The sequence below is a fragment of the Spermophilus citellus genome, assembly GCF_964194105.1.
Source record: "Spermophilus citellus genome assembly, chromosome: 2".
Taxonomy (NCBI): domain Eukaryota; kingdom Metazoa; phylum Chordata; class Mammalia; order Rodentia; family Sciuridae; genus Spermophilus; species Spermophilus citellus.
Genome location: NC_138183.1, coordinates 165,830,639 through 165,857,963, shown reverse-complemented (window position 1 = coordinate 165,857,963; position 27,325 = coordinate 165,830,639). Strand labels below are relative to the sequence as shown.

The 27,325-nt window shown below is 35.5% G+C and overlaps 1 protein-coding gene across 3 annotated transcripts in view; it reads right to left on the bottom strand.

Annotated features, from left to right (window-relative positions):
- Positions 1-27,325, bottom strand: part of PDGFD (platelet derived growth factor D) — a 229,116-nt gene that overhangs the window by 88,774 nt on the left and 113,017 nt on the right. The gene's annotated exons all lie outside the window — the stretch shown is intronic.

Below are 27,325 nucleotides of genomic sequence, written 5' to 3'. Positions count from 1 at the left end.
CCAGTTATATATTATTGTGTATACATTTTAAATTATAGCTTTTTGGCACCAACAATTGTGTTAATGTTTTATAGACAAACTTGTTCATAGTAACAATTTGGAGACAATGTTTTTAGAGAGTATATCTTGATTATTTCCTGAGCCAAAAATTATCCAAGTATCTTAACTCACCAAAAAAGTTAAAAAGTTTTGAATATTTGCCAGAAATAGTTCCCAGGAATATAGTAGTTCCTGAACATTCTGCTGATAATTACCATCCTTCACCCCATCAGGGATTTTAATATAAAATCATTTTTTTTATTCTTGTATGCTAGTGAGCAATCATCTTCTTTCCTTCAAAACTGCTTGCATTTTAAAGGTGGATTATAGAAGTGAATGTATGAGTATATTAAAATGGAAATCATTTACCTTTCTGAAATGATTTTTAATCTATTTCTTGAAAATTAAAATCTAGTTAAAGACCTATATTTTATCACATTGTGATAGTTGATATTAGTTTATTCTCTGATATTTCCTTTCTTTCACTGTAATCTATGTTGTGATATTGTTCACATGTGAAGGATGTGAAAATAAGAAATAATTACATTCAGAATTGTGGCAGATGGGAAAGAAAATGTTGAGTGGCATGACAAAGTACACTAGAATCAAAGACTTCTGAATAGAGACACTCTTTTCTTTTTGGTACTGAGGATTAACCCAAGGGGCACTTAACCACTGAGTCACATCCCCAGCACCCACCCCCTTTTTTTGAGACAGGTTCTCAGTATATTGCTTAAGGCCTTGCCTACTGCTGGGGCTAGACTGGAACCTGCAGTACTCTTGCCTCAGCCTCCAGAGTAGCTGGGATTAGAGGCCTGAGCTATTACCTGGCCAGAGATCTTTTTAATTATACTAACTTGCCCAGAAAACAAGATAACTCCTGCCAACAGAGCTTGGGAACACAGACGGATAACAGGCAAAATAGAATGAAAAGTACACTCAGGAATAACTAGATTTAGCATGTAGTCTACAGAACATTTAGTATAGGAAAAGCAACTCTCTTAGCCTGTTTTCTGTTGCCAGAAATACCTGAGACTAGGTGAGTTATAAAGAATAGAAGTTTATTTTGGCCTATGTCTCTGGAGGCTGGGACATCCAAGAGAATGGTGCTAGCACCTGCTTGGCTTCAGTCGCTTTCAAGAGAATTCTTTAGTCAAGCTGCTCCAGTTTACAGCAGAAAGTAGAAGGGCAGATGGGCTCATTCTAAAGAGAGGAAACATGAGGGGCAGCCTCATGCAGTAACTAATCTGGTCCCATGAAGGCAAGAACCCACTCAAGGAAGAAAGGCATTAACGACCTACTTACCTTTACAGGCCCTTCCTTCCAACACTGCCAAAATATAATCAAATTCCCGCATGAGTTTTGGAAGGACAAACTAGACTCAAATCACAGCACCAAATTTTTATAAATATTGTCAAGAAAAACTATATGTTTCAAGTGTGAAATTTAAGCATTCACAGAGAAAAAGGATGTTCTAAAATCATTTCACAGGGTAAGTTTCAAGAGGGAGTAAGTAATCAATCTAATACAAATGGTAAATGGGTTAGACAGTGTGGAACAGAGAAGATGATCATAGTATACCCTAATGATAAAAAAATTGATCTCCATGGACCCAGATAAAGGCCATTTCTTAGTCTCTTCTGACTACAGGGCTCACCAATTCCTAGAAGAAAACTAACTAGGAGTTAATATAAGAACCACATCATTTATTATTTATGGTATGGTTATACATATGTCTATATTAAATAATTACATATGAGTTACACATCATATAATGAGCATATTATGTATATTTATAATTGTATTTAAATATTTATTAAATTATGGCTTGAGTGCTGTGTATGGATTCAGTTGTTTTAACACCAAATTTTACCGGAATTCTAAAATATTTTTGTAACATCTTTTAATATTTCAAAATAGAGAAATATGATTAATGTTAAAAGTTATTATCTAGCTGTTAGGGAAGAGAAGCTGGGAAATAATTATTATAGTTTGTGGTCTATAAATTTAGTCATGCTAAAGAGATGATTATTCATCTTCTTTCAATCTCAGGTATTTCTTTAATAGTTCCCAATATGGATGAAGTAGAACTATTTGGATATTTAAGTTTAGAAAGTTTTATAAAGTCATTTGTAATGCCTTTATAAAGACTGCACTATGATAGGAAGCAGCACAAAAGTCAAAAACATGTTATGTGCAGATAAATGTAAAATGAGACAAAATGTAAATATACTAAAAGATGGTGAAATGACATCTTCTCTGGTAAAGAACTAATCAAATACTTTTTGGGACCAAAGCTGGGAAGATACATATAAGTAAAAACTATATTTTGATTTGTCATTGCTGCTCTAGGAAATAAATTCACGGCCCATTTCAAACAATAAAATTAAAAGAACTAGAAATTATGAAATATCTCAGAGTAAGTCAAAGAATTGTCAAAGCTATGAGAGACTAATGTAAATAATTCATGCATTATGATGGTGCTAAATATTTACCTGTCAAAACTGGTCGTTTTCAAGAGAATTATTTAGTCTAGTGATATGTAATGCAAGAATGCTAAAAATCAAATAATTAAATAGAAAACACAGGCATAGTCACAGCATTTCTCTGTATTCTTCAAAATTCTTTGATCCTAAAAATGGTCACTAAGCAAATCAAGATAACATATACTGGTTATGAAAAAGATCCTATTACCTTGAAGCTATCAATACCAAAGGACAGTAATGATTTAGAAGACTTTTGAGAGAAAAAGGCTCGAATTTGGATGTTCATTGAAATAATAAGAGATTATACTTTTCTGGATAAATGTATGTGCAACTATCATTTTATTAAAAAGACTCCTGTGTGCTTTTAATGCAGATCTCTTTTTCTCCCTAATGTAATTACTTGATCAGTGCAAGATGGTGTCTTAGAATGGAACAAGCTTTTTGTTTCCTTGTCAAGTATGATGCCAATGTATCTCTTTAAATATTGTTATGTGGACTGGTGAGTTTCCCCCAGGGACTTGGTCCTGTACTAGGTATACTCAAGGAATAGTATTAGTCAAGATCTAGTTAGCCTAGATCCCAGCGGTTTCTACAAAAAAGTTCATTTTTTTTCCACATTGCATACTCACTTGGGATTGGTGGGATTTTGCTTCATGTTTTATAACTCTAAAACTTATTAATGAGGTTTCATCCTTCCATTAAGAATCATGGAGGGGAGGGGGATGCCAGGAGATGAAGACTTTCCCATTCATTGTTTTTTAGTTGTTGTTGTTTTGTAGTGTTGGGGAATGCTTTGTGCATGTCAGATAAATGTTCTGTCTCTAGTTACACCCCCAGACCTGCCCATTAGCTTTTAAATGCTTGCGGTCACTTTTATTGGTCTAAGAAAACCACATGACCAGACCTAACTTTCAACAAAGAAAGGAAAATGGTGCTGCTGTGTTAGGAAAATATGTCTGAGTAAGTGGTCTTGAGTTTTTTCAGAACTTTTGTCTTGCTAGAGATGGCAAGTAGGTTTTACCCAGAAAGTAAACTTGAATGCTGATGGCTTCTCTCTCATAGTACCATCTTAAGAAGGAATCTCAACTCAAAGTGGATCAAGGACCCAGTAGCATTAGACCAGAAACCTTGACTATAAGACTAATGGAATAAAATAGAGGACACACAAAAACCCAAATAAATATAGTGACCTCATATTAGACAAAGTTGCCAGAAACATACATTAGAGAAAAGACAGCCTCTTCAACAAATGGTGCTGGGAAAACTGGAAATCCATTTGTATTAGAATGAAATTTAACCTCTATCTCTCCCCCTATATGTGCTTTTAATACAGATTTCTTTTTCTCCCCAGTGTAATTACTTGATCAGTGCAAGGTTATACATAGATGGTGTCTTACTTTTAAACAAGTATCATGTCAATGGATCTTTAAATATTGTTATGTAGACTCAACTCAAAGTGGATTAAAGACCTAGAAATTAGACCAGAAATCCTGCATATACTAGGAGAAAATGTAGGCCCAACACTCCAACATATTGGCTCAGGAACTGACTTCCTTAATAATACCCCTAAAACACAAGAAGTAAAATCAATCATCAATAAATGCGATGACATCAAACTAAAAATCTTCACAGCAAATAATCAAGAGTATGAAGAGAGAGCCTATAAAATGGGACAATATCTTTGCTACCTGCATCTCAGATAGAACATTAATTTCCAGGATACATAAAAAAATATAAAAACTTAACACCAGAAAAAAAAACTCACAAATAACCCAGTCAATAAATGGGCAAAGGAAATGAACAGACACTTCTCAGAAGAAGCAATATGAATGGTCAGAGAATATATAAAAAAATGTTCAACACCTCTACCAATTAGAGAAATGGAAATTAAAACTACACTGAGATTCCGTCTTACTCAAGTGAGAATGGCAATTATCAAGAATACAAGTAACAATAAATGTTGGCAAGGATGTGGGGGGGAAAGGGTATATTCAAACATTGCTGGTAGGACTGCAAATTGGTGCAACCACTCTGGAAAGCAGTATGGAGGAGATTCCTCAGAAAACTTGGGATGGAACCACCATTTTCCCCAGCTATCCACTCCTTGGCTTATACCCAAAGGGACTTAAAATCAGCATACTATAGTGATGCAGCTACATCAATGTTTATAGCAGCTCAATTCACAATAGCTAAGCTATGGAATCAACCCATATGCCCTTCAATAGATGAATGGATGAAGAAAATGTAGTATGTATACACAATGGAGTCATATTCAGCCATAAAGAAGAATGACTTTATGACATTCACCAGCAAACAGGTGGATCTGAGGACTATAATGCTAAATGAAGTAAGCCAATCCCCCACAAAACAAAGGTCAAATGTTTTCTTTGATATGTAGAAGCTGACCTACAATACAGGATGGGGGGGGGAATAGAAATGCAGGAGATTAGACAATGGTTAGTGAAGGGAAGGGAGGGGGAAAAGACAATGGAATAAATCTGACATAATTTTCCCATGTACATATGTGAAAAGAACAAAGTAAATCCCATCACCATGTACATCCATTAGAGTGGAACTCTAACTAGAATAAGATATATTTGATACATTCTATGTATGCATAATTATATTAAAATGGATTCTGCTGTCATGTATAACCCAAAAGAACCAAAAAATTTAAAAAAAATAAAAGAAGTCTGAGCCTATGTCTACATTATGGAACAGTCTAACAAACAACAAAGCAAAAGGCTAATTAATAATGTCTGGCATGTGCCCAGAAAGAGAATCAGAAATACATTTTTGTCATCTTTTATATCACTAGTGAGTCATATTTCATATCTCCTGATTACTCTATAATTTTCCTTTTCTATAGCCTGTTCAACAAGATTATACATTTCCAGATAGAAGTACTATTCATTGTAGGTATCTAAATATTACTTGTTGGATGAATATTTGTTTGGAAGTAACAGAATAAATGGTGATATACTTAACTAAAAGCAAATAAATCTCTGGGAAAAATTACATTTATGTAGCAATTTATACTCTCTTCACAATCTCCAGGAATGTCAAATTAATACTTTTCACAAAAGTTAATATTGCTAAATATGAGCTAGGTACCACAGTGTTTAATCGTTATTGGTTCATTTAAAGCTCAAATCAACCCTATCCATTAGTTCTCATTATTATCAATTTTTCTGAAACACTAAGTAACTTGTACAAAACAATGAGATTTCTATAACCAGTTAAGCATATCATGCAGGAAGAATGAAACAAATGAGGCTAATATTTTCTGGGTTTAATTCTTCTCTTTATCTCAGTACTGCATGTGTGTAGCTCTGTTGGTGATGCCACACACGACAGCCTGGTACTATAATCCTAGTACCATGCGTAGTCTCTCTCTCTTAACAGCTGTCAATTTAAGAATTTGCTGCATGAGGGCTGGGGATGTGGCTCAAGTGGTAGCACACTCGCCTGGCATGCGTGTGGCCCGGGTTCGATCCTCAGCATCACATACAAAAACAAAGATGTTGTGTCCGCCGAAAACTAAAAAAAAATAAATATTAAAATTCTCTCTCTCTCTCTCTCTCTCTCTCTCTCTCTCTCAAAAAAAAAAGTTTGCTGCATGAATAAATGAAGGAACTGCATGAAACTGGTGATACATCAGAGGAGACTGTTTTCCATCTCAAGATTATACTGTTTAATCTCTATAACCATCAATTTTAAGAAAAAATTTGATAGTAAATAACATTGTCTTTGGCAGGAAAATTAGGTAAAATGACTCAGACAGGGTCATATAATATTCAGAATGTATATGCCAGATAGAGTCACACCATCAGATAAGGAACTCACAAATATTCTAATACATAGTATTCTTCAGAAATTATTCTAAATTCTCACCACATATCCTTAACCTATGAAATATATATTAGTATAAGGGAAAGTTGCTTTTTTGTTGAGCTGCTCCATGGTAACCTAGATTAATTTTTCAGATCACTTGGAAGTAACAGGTGTAATCTTTAATAAAGGACAATATAAACTATCACTTAATTAATTTTGAGAAGAATGGGATTGTGTGTAATGTATTGGTAAAAATAACCTATTTGTGAACCTAAACAGCCATCTTAGAGATCTACTGTGGTTTATGCTAGAAAACTGGAAGGCTTTAAGGAAAAAAAAATGGCTGATAATATACTAGCATCTGCCTTGTTTCTCCAGGTACCCACATATTAATAATAATCAGATAATCTCTTATATGAGCAGCAAAAAAAAAGGCTAGTTTCTGGAACAAGATCCCAAGTAATCCATCACTGTGTCAGCATTTACTGAGATCTTATAGCATGTGGGTGAGAAACAGGAGCTTCATTTAGATAGTGGAAAAAATTCATGCTTTCATCCTATGTGTGATACCACCAAGTGGAACAGGCAAGCTCTTGTTTCTTCTCTAATATTTTTGCAAATGAAAAATCAATAAAACTTCCTATTTCCATCATCTGAAAACTTCAAGGATATTGCCAGTGTATCTGTTGTTCCAAACTCTGTCAATTAGCTCTTTATTTAAATTTAATTCATAAACCCAGGTTTAAACTATGCTTTTAAACTTTACTGGATTTTATTCTGGAGCACATTTAATAAGGTTCTAAGTTTTAAATTGTGTTAGAGTTACTAATCTTCTGTGAGATTTTCACAGATGCCATGCTGTGAGAAACCAGCACCTGAACAATATTCTGAGAAAGAAATGCAGATGTTGCTCGTTCTTAAGGGGGTCTCAGGTGTGAAAAAAGCTACATTTGAAGTTAATCTGAGAAAAAGATCAATTTCAGAATTGAAGAAGTACAGGCCATCTCTTTTGGTATTTCACAAGTAAAAAAGAAAAGACAGCATTGCCTTTGCACTCAAAATTAAAAAAAAAACATTTTAAAGCACCTGTGCACATAAGAAAATCACCTATTTAACATTTTTCATGAATAAAACAGCATATCCAGAAGCATCATTTTCTAAGTTGCATATGTCTCTACATTAGACCTCAAAACTATATACTGAACAAAATAGGGTTTTGATAAGTGTGAAAATGGAATGAATTTATAAGTACCAGAATATTAGTATACATGAAACTCTCCAGAATGGCACATTTCACCAAATGATGATACCATATGATAATTTTGCATGGTTGTCCAATTTAGCGATTCTCATATTTTACATTTCTATTTTCACTTTTAGTTAAAAACAGAGACACGGTCCTTTCATGCATATATAGAGCTCACATGGCAGCACTGCATTGAATACCAGCTGCTTTTCACTATTAATTTCATGTTTGTGCTACAAAGTCCAAAATCTCAATAGGAAAAAAAAAATCTCTCTGGGTTTATCAATTTTCTAAGAGTAGTAAGCTCTCATGGACTGCTTGTGTATAAATCTGGCTGAAATTCTGCATGCAGGGAGGAGCCTTTTGTTTTATTTGTAGGGCACTGTGTGTTTAGTCAAACCACTGATCTTATAGACTGATTTTGGCTGCCAAGTAACAGATGACCAAACATAAAGTGACTTAAACAATAAGGGAAACAGGCCAACTCACGTAGGCAGTCAGGAGGTGGACACTTCCAGGTCTTGTAAGTGCAGAGTTGGCTGGGCAGTCTTGGGTCTTTCCACCTCTGTGTTCTGCCTTCCTGGGGGTGTTGGCTGCTGTCTCAAAACCAGAGGGTGGCTCCAGTGTTCTCCCCTTCACAGGGTTGGACTCAGAAGCTAAATAAAAGGCTTTTTTTTTTCCATTTGGATCTCAAAAAGCAGAACCTTTCTAGAACCTCCACCCTCATCTCTAAGTCCACTCTCCCTCTGCCTCACTGAGTATATTCCCATGTCTGTGTTAGTCCAGGCAAGAGGAATGGAATTACCAAGGATGCCCTGGGGTGTGGGTAATGACACCTCCCCCAAAGATCAGTCCACCCATCAGAATTCTGTTAGTAAGAAATAAAGGGCAAGAGGGGCATTTGGGATGGCAACCAAGGAGAGTGATTTAACAACTGTCAGGTAAGTTTGTATTTTTATCAAGGTTTAAAAGGCCACTTGGAAGTGAATGTTGCTGCAACATGGACGGGGCACTATGACCACTGTTGGAATGAAGAAAAGTAATGTCACATAGTTCTTTCTCTGACAAGGGTGTTTATAAACTGCTTGGTACAAAGACAGTTTGGTAGAAAAGACTTTTCTTTAAGTTCACCATGTAACGCCACTAAAGAAATGTTAGTCCTTTTGAATTAAGATTTGTAAGAAATCTTCCCTGACTTTTTGTCCCTCAGACATCTCTTTGCTATAGCTGAATGTATGTCCTCTCCAAATTTATATGCTGAAATCCTAACTCCCAAGATGATCCTATTAGGAGGTATGCCTTTGGGGAGGTACTTAGATCATAAGAGGACAGCCCTCATGAATGATGTCTCTCACCCCTTCTGCCAAGTGAGGACACAGTGAAAAGGTGCCTCTCTGAACCAGAAAAGGGAGACCTTCACCAGACATGAATCTGCTGCTGCCTTGATCTTGAACTTCCCAACCTCCAAAACTGTGAGAAATAATCTTGCTTATAAGCAACCCAGTATGGCAGTTTGTTATAGCAGCCCAAGTGGACTACTTAGATCTGTTAATAGTCCTTGGGTGTGTTGTTAGCCAGTGTATATAAAGAAAAACAAAGGCATTAGATGTGAACATTAAAACTCTATCATGAGCTGAGTCCCAGTCCTTGTGAGTCAAACTTTAGTCTTCATTCCTACTTTCTTCAGTTCAAATTTCTAGTATAGCAGTAAACATATTCTTGATTACTGTTCTGACAAATTCTATACTTATATCCATTACAAAAAAATACTCCTTCCAAGTAGTGATTTTCATAAACCCAAAATACTTATACATGAAAGTGTTCAATAAACAATAATTGAATCGTGGAAGTCTAAATCTTTTTATCCACCTGTGAGAATCTCTGTAGATGCCTGACTTATTCCTTCCAAAGGCTTACACTGGGGACATTGCCTGGGTCTTAATCTTATATACTGGGATGCTAACTTTTGGTGGGGGAGGTATGTGGACATCTTAAATCTGTACGTGCCATAGAGACTTACACAAAGTCACTGCACAATGTATGTTATGTCATAGATAAGACCCTTGGCATCACTTAATATAGTGTTTGGTGAAGGCACTTCACTGCCATTTCTTTCTCCAGAGAGATGTGAAAGTCTAGTACAGTGACTTGCTGTTCTCACTGGTGAGTAATTATGAGGTGAGGATTTTTAGATGAAAGCAAATAAGAGTATCACGATATGGTAAGTGATGAAGGGAAAGGGGAAAAAAAAACATTTCTTATACATTGTGACAAGAAACTTATGTGGTCCTTTATTGATACTTCCTGAAACATTCATCCTATGCCTAGGCCGTGTCTGCATTTCCCAGACTGAAAGCTTCTGGAAAATACAACCTTCACAGGTTCTCCTTCAGATCAGGAGCTTATGGGAGGTAACAGGAGCTTTTCATAAGAATCTATTGAACAAATGCATAGAATCCAGAATATTCTTGAGGGAAGATATTTCTGTGCATGTACACAAGGAAACAGTACTGGGAAGATAAACTGTCAGTACATTTGTTAGCTGTGTAGGGTCATTTGCAGTCTGGAAACTAGAATTCACAAATCCTGCAGCCAAACTCATGACATATGATCCTGCTGGACTAAACTGAGATGTCTCCTGAGAGATCTGCCCAAGTCATGCGACTCCCCTTCTCTGAACAGAAATCCAGGAGTGCCTCAGCAACCCCCCTATTCCTCAGGATGAGCTCCATCCAGCAATGTTTGCCATCTTTCCATCAGTTTGCTATCCTATGTCCTTTTCTGTGTGCCTTTCAAGCCCCATGTATGGTTTCCCTAACAACTCTTCATCTCTTAAGCATATCCAACCCTGACTCTTGTTCTCAGATTGTTTCAATTTTTTTCATCCAATATATTGTATAGTATTATTGTTTTTGCTAATTAGCATTCCTTTCCCCTACTGGACATTGTAGTTTTTTGAGAGAAAGAGGTGTGGCTCTCGCCCTTGTTTCCTCTCCTTTAGTAATAATGGTCTTCCATATCCTCCACTGTTCAAAGCTCTTCTGTCTTGGGATATCTTCACATGTCCCCTGTGAAGAGCTCTCACCTTTCAGTTCCCCACCACTAGGCAAATGTCTACTTTGGCTTTTGTGTGTATCATTTTTTGCTTTCATCATAACCTTCTCTTTTCCTAAAACACACATCATACTTTGTATTAGCTATGTGGATATCACTGTTTCATAGCTAATTCTTCTAGCAGTTCTTAAGCTCGGCAAGGTGAAGGATTATACTTGTTTTATTCAGTATTGTATATTGAGTACCTAGCATAGGGTTGGCATGGAAAAAATGCTCAATAAATGTTCATTAATGAATTAATCCTTGAGTCTCAAATATATAAAAGAGTGGCTGGCACAGGTGAATCAAATAACTTCAGACAAAGAAATTATACAATAATGATTTAAAAAAACCCTTCTTTATAATCTGCCACATCATGACTTCCACCCAGTTAACCATACATTATTAACATTTATTTATCATTGTTTTTGGTGAAAAGTGCAACAGTATCTGTTGCAGGAGCAGAGATATGAAAGTAATAAATCCTAGCAAAACATAGATCTGGAAAAAGTCAAATATATTTAATCCTGAATGTCTAAGCCAAAAGATTATAATAGTCTTCCTGAAGTAGTGTGTTGGAAGAGTGTCATGTGTAACTATTAACATCTGTCCTGAGCATGGAAGGGAAATAAATGGCTGAACACATGTTATATTTGTCACCCTAATGTAGAACTAACATGTAGAATTAACATACTTTAAAAGAAAATGTGTTTGGAGTGTTCTTCATTACTCTGAAGCTTTGGTAAAAATTACCCAAGCTAGTGTGGGTTTCTTCATTTCCAAAATAGTGAAAACATTTACTTCTCTATGAAGGTGCTAAAATGACCCCCCAGTGTAGAAATGTTTTATCAAATCTAAAGCAGTCTGAAAATGTCATTAAGCTAAACAGATATATAGGAAACAACACAGAGGAATAAATAAACACCAAATGAATTGCTAGGCAGCAAACATTTTAGGATTTTTGAGGATGGAGAAGCAGTTTCTTAGGATAATTTATTCCTTCAGAGAACAAAAGTAAAATAGATAATCAAATGTAGAGATGGAAACATGTACTTAATATTTTAAATTTGTCTTTCTTTGACTCCATTTCCAGAAATGTTAGACCCTGGAGTTTTCATTAATTTTTTTCTAATAAGTTTAGGATGACTGTGAGTATGTTGACATAATACACTGAAAATACAAACTCCATAAAGTATGATTTGATTCTTTATATTCTTTTATCCATTTAATTTATCCCAAAGATATTACAAATGATTTATTAATAGCTTCTAAATGAAAATAAAAAACTTAAAAGTTCTAATCTAACAAGAATGAGGTAATATCTATGGCAAAGCATTAATTATTAATAGTAGCAATAATTATTTTATCATATCACATATGTATTTTGAATAGGTACTTCACAGACATCAAGGAACACGATAAATGTTTCCAGAATGTTTTGAAAGAGGCAATGAAAATTGTATTTGTATTTTAAATAAAACATTATAGTCATACATATTAGTTGGATTCATTTTGATGGAAAATGTAATTTTTCTATTTAGAATAAAGAAAATGTGTATAGGAATATTGGGTTGAGGAATAGTCATATTTTACACTCCGATTTCACATGTATGCTAACATTGTGCTTTTCCCTGAATAAGTCTGTATCACTAATGAAATGGATTTCAAACAGACAGAAATGTCAATATAAAGCTATAAATTCATTATGTTTTAACAACAATTCTGGGGATTTGTGTGATCTATAGTTAGTGAAAAAATAAATAAAATTCTGGGTTAAGTCATGTATTTTTCCAGTAATCAAAGTGCTGGTCTGCTGTGTTGAACCTGGGAAAACCAAACGAACTGTTTCTCTCATGGACAACTTCTTGCTGCATAAAACAATTTTAGCAAACTCAACAAGCATTTAGGGTCATAGTTAATGTACATTTGGTATGAGTTCTTTATCTTGTTCTAGACTAAAAGCAATGGGTTCATATAGTGGCAGCTGATCCAGGGATCACATTTGAGCTGCAAATGGTCTCAGGATAACTAGCTATGAATTGATTCTCTCCAGTATGACCTACTGAATCACCACTTTTATTAGCTGGAGAATCATTCTGGGCTGCCTTGCTCAGCATTGTTTTGAGAGAGAAAAGGGACTTGGGCCAATTCTTAAGAGCATGCTATGGTATCTTGCATTGTTGCTTTCATTCTTCATCTTTCTGTGGTTTTCATTTTCTTTGCTAAGTGATTTTGTAGTACTCTCTCTCAAGTCAGCCATTTTATTTTTCTGCCCCTTTAATATTGGGGTTGATAATGTGACCTGACTGATAACAAAATGCAGGCAGAAGTATTGGTATGCTAATTCTGAGCCTAAAATTTAGGAGTCATCCAGTGTTTCTACTTAACCCCCTTGCGTTTCTGCTACCACCATGAGAAGCACATAGACTGGGTAGCTGATGAGGCCAAGGATGAGAGACACATGGAGAGGAACTGTTACAACCCGAATCTAGGAAGCAGCACCACCCAAATCCAGTCTAGATCTGTGAAACCCCACTTGGCTCCAGACACAAGAGAGAGAATTAACCATTTCAATTTTAAGCCACTGAGTTTTGGGCTGATCATTATACAGCTCATCCCACTAAAAGCTAACTAACAGCACATAACAATACTTTCCAAAATTCAAGGTAGAAAGCGCTGCTAAGAAGCATAGTGTTGAGAGGGGCACATGCACATGTTGATATAAGCACAGTAGAAGTGTAGATGACTGAGGTTTGTGAGTAGCACACTCAGGCAAGTGTTGAAACTCCTCAAGTTCTGAGAATCTTCTTCAGGGCTCTGACAGAAAGAAACAACCATTTTTCCTTATTTTCTACCCCAGTTAGTGTAGCAAAGAACAAAAACAGATGGCAATGCACAAAGACCAATGCTTGATTGATGAAAGAAGAATGTTTCAAACTGGAATATAAGACTTTAATTATTTACTAAAGAGTAGGAATTTTAAACTAATAGTACAAGACATGTAGACTAAAATATATTAAAATATGCTATTCATTTTGCTTTGTTAACATAGTTTTGCTAAAGTAAAAATAGTGTTTACATTCCATAGTATGGACTCAATTGATCTCCTACTATTTTTTTTTTTTGTTTTCCTTTTAAGTTCTAACCTAATGCATCCCATCAGGATATTGTTTAAGATAGTGATTGGACTCAGCATCCTTAAAAAAGACAACTGCATTAACTTGTACAGCCTCTGTGAGTAGACCGGACAAACAACTTCTAGAAAACCGTTTTTATAATTACTGTTTAGAAGTGTGATATTACGATAACCTCTACCTTCTGTAGTACTGATAAGTAACAAAGGTTACCACTCCAATTTCCTAAGGTCTACTTCTAAAATACTTGTTCCTAACCACACTGCGAGAATGGAAAATTCTAACCTTAAAACTTACAAAAATAAAAGCAATGCAATATTTTATCTTAGTTTCCATTTCTGCTATGTGAAGCCAAAACTTAGTGTATATATCTGAACCATAAAAAACACTTCAATTTAGGTATATATGCAAACACACACTAAATTTGTAGCCCATGTCTGTTGTCGTTAAAGTTTCCTGAATACTATGTGGGGAACAACTATATAGAAATGTAAAAACTGTGTTTTTTTTCCTTAAAGGTTTATTGTTTTGTACTTTAAGATAGTCAAAAATGAAAACTACGGAACAACCATTGCCCAAAGAAACAGAATATATACACAAACCTTTGATTTAGCAACCATAGCCAAATTCTGAGGTGGTTCACTTAATAAAATGGTTACAGTCATTCAGGGGCTCCCCAGGGTGAAACATTCTACTTTCTAAAGCTTTGTATATAATTAAAAATCTGCTGCAACTATGACCTTGAGTATCTTCTGGAAAAAGGTATAATTAAATAACCAAAATCTCTAGTAAATAAGAGCTGCAAGATAAGCAACAAAAATGCCTTCTGAGCAGTGTTTTATTTACATCTTTCTGAATTACAAACTGCTTTGCTCCAATGTATCTCAAATAGAATGTCAGCCATCCTGTCTTTTCAGGGAGTGCTTTATCTCTAAAGCATTAATGGTCTTTTTTTTTCTTTTTGTAATTAAGGTGAAGTTTCTTCCATCTCACTCAATTTACCAAAGACAGACTTAGATAATCATTCTAGAAATGCTCCTACTGAGCAACATTTAAGAAGTGTTGATTTTGAGTATGGGGAAAAAGATGTCATTGACTACTCTTACATCAATAGTTCTGACTTTAGTATACAAAAGCACATTATTGATCCATTCTTAGTAAATTGCACAATTTCACCTTCTGTCCAGCCTTAATATCATGCAAAGACAATCCATTGTTAAAAAAAAAGTCATATCTTTTTCATGAGACACATTATATAGCCATAAAGTTAAGTAAATACAGTGTAGAGATCTTTGGAGACACAGATGCTTAGCATTTTTTTCTGTGACAATGTACTTCTCTTTCAGCCAACTTGCAAATGAAATTTTACAGGTTGGCCAAAACCCTATTATATCTTGAATATATTGTGAGCTATTTCCTCATCTTAAAGTCAAATTCAGAATAAAATTACCACCACCTATATCTGTTATACTGGCCACATATTAATATATAAGCATTGCTAATCTAAAGAAAAGAAGGTGTACAAACTTCAGACACAGTGACTAGTGTTAATCCTACACATTTCTTCAATACCTCTGCTTTTGACAACCTTTTACACACTTAAATGCATGTGTCATCTATACAACACTAATTAATCCTTGGAGGACAAAGTCACATGACTGAAGAGGTGTTTTCCTCAGGAACAGAATGGACAAAGTTTCCATAAAATACACAGACTAGTATTTAGTGTCAAGAAGAAGTTCTTATCTTGGCTATAAATGAGGAATACCAAATAATTAAGTCAAAGAAGTATCTCCAAGCATATGCTTCAAGAATACATTGGAATGTGATGACAGGGTTCAAAGAAAACTGAAACAGCACTCTTGCTCATTGGTTATCATGTTTCTATTCATATTGCACCTGTAAAGCAAATGGTCAGAGAATGTGAATTTTATTCAAAAAGCCACAGTAAGCTGACTGAATTGCATACAAATAACTGATACTTAAGTCAGTGTCTCTCTAATGTTTGCTAATATTGTCAAAACAGTGAGAAAGAAACTTTGGCCTCTGTCAAAAATCTACATACAAATTACCTATTTTCACACATAAGTGTCAAATCTGTATAATCTATACTGAAGAATGAATCTCAAGAAGTTGTGGGCAGAATATGGAACATATCTTTACCAAGTTACACTGCTCAATTTAATTTTGTATCATAAGTGATGGATGCTTTAAAATAAGCCCTCAAATCAATGTCAGGTGGATTTCCAAAGTGTCAACAAGATATCAACATTAAGCTTTTTCTTTAAAATGGAAAGGAATTTATGCACCAAACTGAAAATTTCAAAGTCAGTTATTAAACCTTATTATATCCAAAGTCTATGACCTTAAAACTTATGCCAAACCATTTGCCTGTTATGTTTGACTATATGTTATAATTATCAGATAAACATATAAAACTCCGAGATTTACTGAGAGGCCACTTTTAAATCTGAACCGGCCAATTTAGAGAAACAGTTGAAGACAATATATGGAATAATTATAATTAATACAAAATATGCATAATCATGAACCCTGATCCAGGCACCAAGATTTTGACCAGATGGTATGAGTTGCAAATCCATTGTGTTTATTGTTCTGTAAAACCTCCTAAATTAATTGAAACTCTAGAAGAAATGACATGAAACAAACAAACACAACACAATGAATAAAATATGTTAAACTGCTAAATTCAGTGATGGCTTATTTCTCCTCAGAAGCTTAACTGGGGCAAGGATGTAGATGTGCAGGGATGTCTTTCTCTGGGCTCCTGGGAGGTCATCCCAGGAGATACACGTGGGAAAGAGAACAGACTGAGATAAGAATAAGAGTTGTTCCTGTCAACAGGAAAGCCCCAGTTCTTTCCAAGCTGAGGTCTGAGCAAGCTCTTAGGGCACAGAAACCAAGTCACGATGGACCCAGAAACAGGAAGCTGCCAGCATGTATAGGAACATAAACATGGGCTCAGGGAGAGGAGGTGGGGCAGCAGCTGTGTCTGCTTTGAAAGTATAAGCATCACAAAGTCACAGGGCTCTATTTTTTTTTTTTTTTTTTTTTTTGCTCACTAGTACTATCTTTCTAAAGAACAGGTCAAATTCCTCCTACTGAAGAGCAGAGGCAAAGTCATTGTAAATCTTTTCTCATCTCCCCCTTTGCTCCTGGACCTACCCATGTTGTCTGACCCCTGGGTACCAGATGAACTCTCTCCAGAGAATGTCAGGTGCTAGGGGCATTTTTGTCTCATGTGCCAGGACAGTAGGTGGGGAAGGCTGGGGAAGGCGGAGTTGTGACCCTAGTGCTCCTGCCATTGTTACCTTTACTCTGGCTATGGCTGTCACACCTTTTCCTGTCCTCTACCTGATGAATACTCTATTAGGAGAGTCTGAGAGGAGCCTAAGAATGTGCCATTATATTCATGGTGCCCTGCAATGCCTCTCAAGGATATGCTTTCTCTGCCTTCCTATTTTGATCCTAATTCATACCATTTTATGAAAGTAAGTTTGCTTCTTGGCTATAACCTCAAAGTGTCCGACATTAATTGTCCTCTAGAAGTCTCAAAAGTGAGGTTCTTATACATTATAACCCATTGGTGAAAGCAGGGAAAATAGTAGAAAGTCTATTTGCATTTATTTTAATTGACCCATTTATAATTTCCATTATTTTATATCTTATGTTATATAATACTACATATAATTCACAAACATACATACCTTGATTGTGATAAAAACTATTTTTAACTAATAAGGTTCATCATCAAAAAAGATGGAAGGTTCATTTGAAAAAACTCCATCCAATGCCCTGGCCTCAGGATTGAAGACCCCTGCCCAAATCCTAGGTCTTTCAGGAAACTCCTAGACATCAGCTATTAGTCATCTAGAGGAGTACCCTAGGTTTTCAAGCCTCATGACTTCATGGTTACACTGTATAGTCCCCTAAGGACTACGGACATCCACTTTAAGTACTGGATCTGCTCATCTCTGTAATTTGCTTGGAGGGCTTGTTGGAAAAACTAACAAAGGAAAAAATATTTGAGGAAAGTGGCCTAGGGAATGAGGCTCTCTCTGTGTTCCATCTAACAATCATCTGCAATAGTGATACCATACCATAATTTATTATGATGATTTATGATATTCTTTTTTGGAGGGGTACTAGGGATTGGACCCAAAGGCACTTTATCATAGAGCTACATTCCCAGCCTTTTTTTTCAAGCTTCTTAAAATTTTGGGCCAGGGTATAGCTAAACTACTAAGGCTGACCTTGAGCTTGCAATTCTTCTGCCTCAGCCTCCTGAATTGCTGTGACTACAGGCATGCACTCCTGCATGCAGCCATGTTTTATGATATTCCTGACGTCCCAAGTTTGGTGACACACAGTATCAGCAATACTAACCTGACTTAATATACAACTCTTTCATTTTAAATTGTGGTGAATGAATTATCTTTTGGCTGTATTCTCTCTGCTCAATAATTATGTAAGCACCTTATAAATAGAGACTTTATTGTCTACTTTTTCTTTAACCTCCAAGAACACCATGTAGACTGCTATTGTTAAATATGACCTTCCTTAACTTGTTGAAATAATGCACTAATTCAACTCTTAAAGGATACTTCCTGGTTTTAAAACAAGATTGGTAACCAAATCTTGCTACTAACTATCCAGGGCATCTAGGAAGGCAAGGTTGAAGGGAGCAGAGATGGCTCTCAAAAAACCAACAGCATCCAGTCCAAGTCAGCAAGGAGGTAGGTACTAATCTAAACACCTTCTTTGAGATTTATAAATGTCACTCTCCATGTTACTTTTACTTTTCCAGGTTATTAATTATCACTTTATACTCATGTGAGAAAAAAATAACTTTGGTAGAAGGCTTTTCTACTTATAAGACAAATTCAAATTATTCATTGAGTCCACATCCAAATCCCATGGACAAGATTATTGTAATCATCACCATTTCATAGAAGAGCATAATGAGGCTAAAAGAAATTGATGCTTTGTCCACAGACATTTAAGAAGTAGTGACAAAGGCAGGGAACTAAAACTCCACTCTTCTGACTGCAAAGCTCATTAGCTGTTCATACCACAGACCTATATATTTTATCCAATTCTCCTGTAAGTGCCTGGGATGGAGTAAGGACTGTCTTTTCAGAACTGCAGATACATAAAACTGTCATTTTATACAAAGATAGGTTAACATATCATAATTATCATTTTTTACTAGTTTTGAAAGACACCTGCATTTTGTCAACCATTTTTGGTCACAAGAGCAGACAACATCAGAGTGGATATTTTCTTCTTAATTATTTATTTATTTTTGAGTGGGTATTTTCAAAAAATGAACCTCTTAGTATTCTTGTTAGGAAGTGGTTAGCTTAAAGCTTATGATATTAAAAGTACAGAAAGAAATCCTTTTTTTTCTAATTGAAATATCTTGTATTTAGGATGAACCTAGTTATTCTAGATAAAGATTTTTAACACCATAAATGAATGACTTACCTAGATATTTAATAAGGAGGATAGAGACCTGAGATTAAATGCTAAATTAATTTGTTATATATCTACCCCTCCAAATACAAATTCTACCTCATACTTGATTTTGTTATTGTTGGCTTGCTGCAAGTTTAGTAGCTGATGATCCTGCTTCATTTACACTTCGTATTAAAAAATGGTCTCAGAGCCCAATTTTAACATCAGATCTCTTCACTGTTTGAAGTCAATCTAATGCTACTCTATTTCATGCAGTGTAAACAGTATTTTACAATTATCTTGAGAACACTGGGTCCAGTGTTTCTTAACCACAGGCATGCAGGCCTCACCACAACTCTACATTCTAGATGAAAACGTTGCAGTAAGTGCATGAAATAAAACCAAGTCTTTGTTTAAACTTAATAATGTTTCAAGTTGTTTTGAAGTTCAAACAATGCAGAAAAATAAAAAGGACTCAAAAAGATTTTTGTTATGGTTGCCTGAGACATTTTGTTCCATTTCACTTAAAGTTTGTAAAGAAAAAAAAATCAATGATGCTATATTTCTTCTCCTCGATATCATAAATTGGGGCTTTGTTTTTGAAAGCTGTGGGACATGTTTACTCTGATTAGTTCTCTCCCTCAGTGGGCCTCCAAAGAGCGATTTCAGTGAATAAGCATCACTGAAATATTTTACCAATATAAAGTGAACAAAAGCACATCAGTAGTTAAGCACATGTTATGAGAAGAACTAATTTACAAAGAATATCACTAAGTGAAATGGAAATGGCAATGGAACAGAGAACGAGTGTGAGGGTTCCACAGAAGAGAAGCCCACAGAGAAGTGCAAGCTCCTAAACGATTCTAATAAAAAAAAGGAAAATGCTCCAGCCCCGTCATCACTTAGAGGGTCTGAAAATTCTCCTTATATTGAGGATGCTAACTTTAATTTTTCTGAGAAAAATAGAAGGTATATTGATTTATGTTTTACCTGATATCTTATAAAATAAAGCTTTTCTTTGTTAGACTTTGTTTTCCACTTTCGTGGTTGTAATGCAATTAAATTCTATAGACAGATGGGTGTTAGCCATGCTAATTACCACAACAATCAATTAACTTGGATGCTGTTTGGAATAGAGAAAGCCTTATAAATGAACATCTGAAAATTCTGTCTGTGGGAAGCCATTTCTGACACGTGATTGGGTGGCTCCCGTTAAGGGTCTGAGACGCTCTGGCTGTGTCGGAACTTTCCCAGCCCTTTCCTGATGAGAGAACCCGCCCGTGTGGGGGGTGTGCCTGACCACTGACCCCGGGGGCCCAATCACTGACCCTGACCTTGGAGTGCGGTCCCCCCCAACCTTCATTGGATGGAATTCTCCCCTGAATCTCTTGTTCCCGAATAAAAAGGTACTCCCAGGCTGTTCACTCTCTCTCCTGCTATCCCTGAGTAATCCTTGCTGCCCTGCTGGGCGGTTAGAGGAGGGAACCAGAGAGGGGACCCGGCAATAGAAATAAGGTAACTGAGTCTGTGTGTTTTATTTTGATCTTGCTAACTAACTTTTATGCCAAGAACCTCATTAATGAAACCATTGCGCAGGCCGCATGGTGGATCTGTCTTTTATAAGATCATTGTAGAGATATCATTTATCATGCATATAATTCATAAAAAATCCAAAGGACCATCATGTTGAGATACGATGGAATTTTTATTCATTTAAGGCTTTTGAATAACCTGCTAGAGAACTAATATATAGCTATTATACAAAAACAGACCCAAAAGATCACCATACATGAAGTGATTTGCCATATAACTACATTTTGAAGTATCTCTGGCTAGTGGCTGGAGGCATCAGACTCTTCCTGTTAGGGTAGACTTCATTCAATTACTATTATTCCCTAAGGATAGGACTCTCATGTTTCAGAGGTGAAAATGTATGGATTGTATGAAAACTGGTTACTTCAAGTCAGTTTTGTACTATGTCATTGATAAGAGTGTAGCACAATTAACACTTTTAAAATTAAAAGTAAGGGTTCTAGTAATCATTACATTCACATTAAAAGCACCCACCAAGACTTTGCAAATTCCCGATGAAGGCTCTACCTATTTTGCAATAAAATTATCTCCATAATATAGGCAATATCAGAGGCTAATCCTGTTGGGCAATATAGGTCAAAGTCAGGAAGGGATCTTCACTAATTCTAAAGCAGGTGAAGATAAACTGAGGACAAGACCTATTCAGATTTCAGTTCAGGATGTTGCACAGGCTTTTTCTCATAAAATAAGGACTACCTTTTAGCCCAACCAACAGAAAGAAACTTTTGTCTGTGTGGGGGAATGTTGGCATGAAAGGGACTGGGGCTTTTTTTTTTTTTTTTGAGAAGTCTGACAATTATTCCTCCCATATACATATCCTGCCATCTTAATGCATCCAGGTAGGTATAGCATTACTAGGAAAAACATGAGCAAGGAAGTGTACACTCCAGTGAGGAGAAGGAGAAAGTGATACTATACATCAAGGAGAACATTCCTCCTGGGAACCCAGGTAGGTACAACTTAACCAGGGCTATGACTGAGTCATTTTTCCAGGCCCACTTCAGTGACACTTCCTCTGGAAGGATTCCAGATTTTTACTTCCTGAAAGCAATTAAAGCATTTAATTTACACATCTATCATGACTTGTTAATTTCTGTTACATAAAATAATTCAAGGTGCATAGTTTTATATTCCTTGGTAGATTACCTGTTCCATAAAGGGGGAAACTCGTTCCTATTCATTCTTCTGTCCTCAAAACCCCAGACGGATGCCTTATTCATGGGAAGTGGTCATCAAATATTTACCATGAGAAATTATTAACGTTTTTCTGAACTCATCTCCAAATGGTGGAAAACAACCAATTTTTACATACTAAGCACATCTATAATTTACTCATTACATGTATTTCTGGGTAGTTAATGGGACCAGGTCAAGATGCTTCCAAATAACGATGCTGCCTTCTACTTGTTTTCTACTAGGACAGACTATTTGGGAAAGACAATGAACACACACACACACACAAATAGAACTAAATAGAAAACAAAAACAAATAGTAGTTTTGAAGCCTAGCCACTTCCTCTTACAGCAGTGAGAAAGGACTCATTGTAGGTAGATGAACAATTTTAGTTATGCGTAGACTCTGGTCCAGGGTGTAATTCTGTGGTTATTTTTATATTCATTCAAACATGAGCATACATTATGATCAAGATCCACGTTAGGAACTTCAGAGGTTTCAAGTTTGAGTAAGATGAGATATACGCATCAAAAAGAAAAGAAAGAGGAAGAAAGGAAGGAAAGAAGGTAGAAAAAACTAAAGGAGGAAACATCTCATGAAATAGTTTTAATGAAATATAAAGATAAAAATTTCTAAAAGCATAATAAAGATTAAATGAAGGTGCTTACTTGTAAACCTCTTCACATTGTCCTCTCACCAATGTTTTAGCCTTATGTATACTACTGATTGAAGATTAAAGAACATGCTCAAATATACATATTCCCTATCAACTATCTTAGAAGAGACAAACACTTAGAAGGTTCTCAAAAGGTAATATTTTGCTCATTGAATATTAATACCATATGAGAGGGAGCTAGCTCATTTCCACATCTTCAGGATAACATATAATAACCTAAATGCAAAGGCAAATTCATGTAGATACTAGCATTAATATACTGATAAACAAAATCTTTGACGAAGTTATTACAGTGTATCTGAATTTACAAATATAGACCATGTTGTTATTTCTAAACTATAGTGACAGTGATTTTTAAATGAGATGATTACATATCGTTACAAAGCATAAACCAACAATGGTTCTAATGATTTTTCTCAAGCACAGTTAAATTCAAAACTTCAGGCCCTATTATCAGTATTACTATTTTTGTATTACATGGTTATTTTTCAGAGAGTCATCATAGGAATATGTGAACATTCCTTTTCTAAGGTATATTGAAAGTCAAGAAACAAAATGTCAATCCACTAAGTCATAAATCCTTATTATACTGCTTTTAATTTGTTTATTAAATTTATTTAATCTGTAAATGCTTACCACACAAATTAGAAATATTCTTCAAGTCTTTAAGGCATAAGCCCTAGAGATCAGACTGATTTTTATTCTACAATGAAGACATCAGAAGGAACCCTAAGAACAAAATCATGGCACCAAAGTTTCTTTTACACACACACACACACACACACACACACACACACTTAGGTACATATTTTGAAAATGCCAAAAGTTTTCAAGAGATTAAATTTGTATATTTTTTCCACATGCAGTATGTAACTTACAATGAATCTCTTTTCATGATACATAAAAACAAATAATTTATATAATGCATCAATAAAGTGTACCATGAAAATATTTCTTGTAGGAAAATGACATAACCTTTTAATTGTACTTTTAATGTATTCAAAACTATGTTCTGCAACTGGTGTCCTCTGTGTTTCTCTTTTTCTGTGTTTCTGTGTACATACGTGAGTTCATTTGTGTTTATCCTCTGTTCAAGTTTTGTATTATAGTGAAGAGAAACCATTTGCTGAGCTCTTAACAGATTGACAAAACTAAATTCACAGGTCTCATGAGTTCCTTCAATCACATATGTTTATATGTTTATTTTACAGGTCTTATTATGACATTTAAACTTCAAAGACAGGTAATAGTAAGACTTTTCATGTTTTAATGTATCTATTAAATAATTAACTATCTGATGCAATAATATTCATTCATGACGGTTTTACACAACTTATTGTATTATTGTAGAGCAAATGGAAGAACAGTGGAAAAATTAGTTGTTTAACCTAAGGCTACAGCTTTGAAAATTCTACCTCTTTCCTAAGTTGCATTGAAAATATAAAATGATAATTTTCCTGCCTTAATAAGTCTTGGTTACAGTTTAAAAATAATACCATGCACATATTTAAAGGAAAGAATCCCAATAGAACAAGAATGTGTGTGTGTACATATATACATGTGTGTATACATATATATAGTTTTTATTGTATTTGTTTCATAATGAAATTTATTCAAATACTCATTTTTTTCATCAAAATCCCACATTTATTTTACTTTGTAAAGCAATAGGCAGTGCTTTAAACATCGACTGCTTGTACTAAATGGGACCATCAATTATCTGATCTTTTTGCTGCATTAAGTTTTTAGAAAGAGGCAAATTATAAAATGTATTACTGCAGGTTTACTCCAAAAAATAACTTTAGGGTTATTTACTGAGCTAGAATAAAAATCACTGCTGTCTCTTCTATTTTCCGTGTATTTAGGCTATACAATGAGAATTGATTTTCTGAGTGATAGCCCTGAGACCTTGCAGGAGTCTCACTTATCAAAGAAAGATTCAATTATGTTCTTATACTGCACTTGCCAAGGAAGAAAAGCCAGTGAAAATACTTAGAGAACTCCTTGAGAAAAGTTGTAATAGCCTTCATTTACCAAGATTAATAAACCTGGATAATTCAGAGCAGCCACTCCTAAGGAGTGTGTGCAATAGGGATTTATGGTTTTACCATGTTACACAGCATTTCATATTTATTTATATATACTCCCAAGGATTTTCAAATTTATTACATAATCAGATGGGGTTTTTAATTAAAATGTGAGTTAAGAGAATTACACATGTGCTATCACCAATAGTGCTGAGTAAAATGAAAGAATCAAGCACTGCATAAAACAGAAATATGAAACATCCCGGGAGACTGCTTATCTCTTTAGAATCCAGCTGTTTTGCAACAGAGGTTTAAAGCCTGACTGGGTGGCTGGACCAGAGGACCTAAAGGATTCCTGCCAATCCTGACATCCTGTGATTTATGAAATAATGTTAATTGGCCAGACATTGAAGCTTTTTACTTTTCAGTGTGTGTTCTCAATAAAAGGTAAAGTATTAAAAATAGCATAACAGTATAAGGCCACCAGAAGTAAAGAGTTACAGCAAGATAATATGCACACTGCCAGGCACAGTGGCGCATACTTGTAATCCCAATGGTTTGGGAGGGTGAGACAGGAGGATTGCGAGTTCAAAGCCAGCCTCAGCAAAAGTGAGGCACTAAGCAACTCAATGAGACCCTGTCTCTAAGTAAAAATTCAAAATAGGGCTGGGGATGTGGCTCAGTGGTCAAGTACCCCTGAGTTCAGTCTCGATACCAAAAAAAAAAAAGATAATATGCACATTAAGTTTAATTATGTTTGGTATTCTGGCAATGGTAATATGGAAGAAAAAGGTATTTGTTTCTTTTATGGACCCTCATTTTTGCTTTACAAAAAGAAAATTATCCTATAAAAATAATTTCACTTGTTTGAAAAAACAAAGCCCTAGTAGTAATCTATTTAACTGAAGACAAATCTGATTGGGGAATTAAAAAGAAGAAAACTGAAACTAAGTTTTGCTAGCTTCTCGGTCTGTTCTTGAGTAGTTTGCTTATGCTGTCTGATTGATCATATCTGCTCCCACACTCAGGAGAAATCATACTGGTCTCTGATGACCTCATCAGGATGCTAAGAATCACAGAAGAAATTGAAAAACATGATGTTACTGGGTCAAAGTTCTATTCATCTTTAAAACCAGTGTAAAATGTCTCTAAATAACTCAATATTCTACAGGACATTATAATATTATATTTTTTACCCTAATTTTTTTTAAATAAAATATTCATGTTTCAAGGTGCTGCCTTTCTACTAAAGCCTGTAAACAAGGCCAGCCTCTTCCTGAGCCTTGATTTCTCCACCCCCTCTCATCCTTGCATGGTTGACTCCTTGTCATCTTGCTAAGCCCTGTTCTCCCAGCAAGCCTTCCTGACAGCCCTCTGCAGCTTCCAGATATTGATTTCTCCCACACTGTGCTGGCTTCTATCATGCTATTGTTTTACCTCCCAAATGTGTGTGTGCCCTCTTCTCAAGAGCAAACTCCTTTAAGAACCAACCTGGATTTAACATTCATGTCTGTCTCCCCAGGACCCAGCACGTGCTGCACATACCCTGGCATTTAATCGATATTTCTAATGAGAACAAATGTATGGCAACATTATGATAATTAGAGAAATAGATGAGACACAGTCTTTCATTTGAAACAAACAGATGAAAGAGAACCGATGATGATGATGATGATGATAATAATCTTTTAGCCTGAGCAATACCCTTCTCTATATAATGGTGCAGGCCTTCTGACAAAACATGAAATGAAGAAAGAGGTCTAGGCAGAGGATCTTTTGGTTCATAAGTACGCATACTGGGGAGGAACGAGCTCATGTGAGAAATAATCCACAAGATATGGAGAAAATACTGTACCATCTACACAGAAGGATATTATACCTTCATCCTGAGAGCCTTTACTATGTGTGTGTGTGTGTGTGTGTGTGTGTGTGTGTGTGTGTGTTGTGTGCATGCATTTGCTTGTGCTATGTGAGGGATGGAGGTGGTAGTTTTGCCTTAGGGTCCAGAGAGGCGTATCTGACCTTGAAGGAGGTATGCATTTTACTACAGAATCAATGTGAAATTAGTCATCTCAAAGTTCTCACCTGTCCCTTCAAGGGAATGGCTTACTTGTACCCAGTCTCCTATTTTGGAGACCCTCTGTTATCCACATTCTCTGTTTGACAGTTTTCCCATCCAAAGGGTAAAGATGTCCTTGTCCACTCTACTCAAGAAGCCCATTTCTTCTCCACTGCTTGGACTTCAGTTTCCTTGGGTCTTCAGGTGCTATCAACAGTTCTCTCCTTGAATGATTGAAAAAGCCTCCTAACAGGCTCTTCTGCTATGGTATATCCTCTATATGTTGCAAGAAGCCTCTTTATTTAGGCGATTAAATGAAAAAAACACAAATACCAGCCTCAATTTTTTTCCACACTTTTTCTTTCTCCCTTCCTTTCTTCCATATCTCCTCCTCCTTCTTCTTCTAATGGTGATTCTTGATAATTGATAATTTTTAAATTCCTTGGCTTCAATATATGACTTTATAAATTAGCTCCAATGGACTTC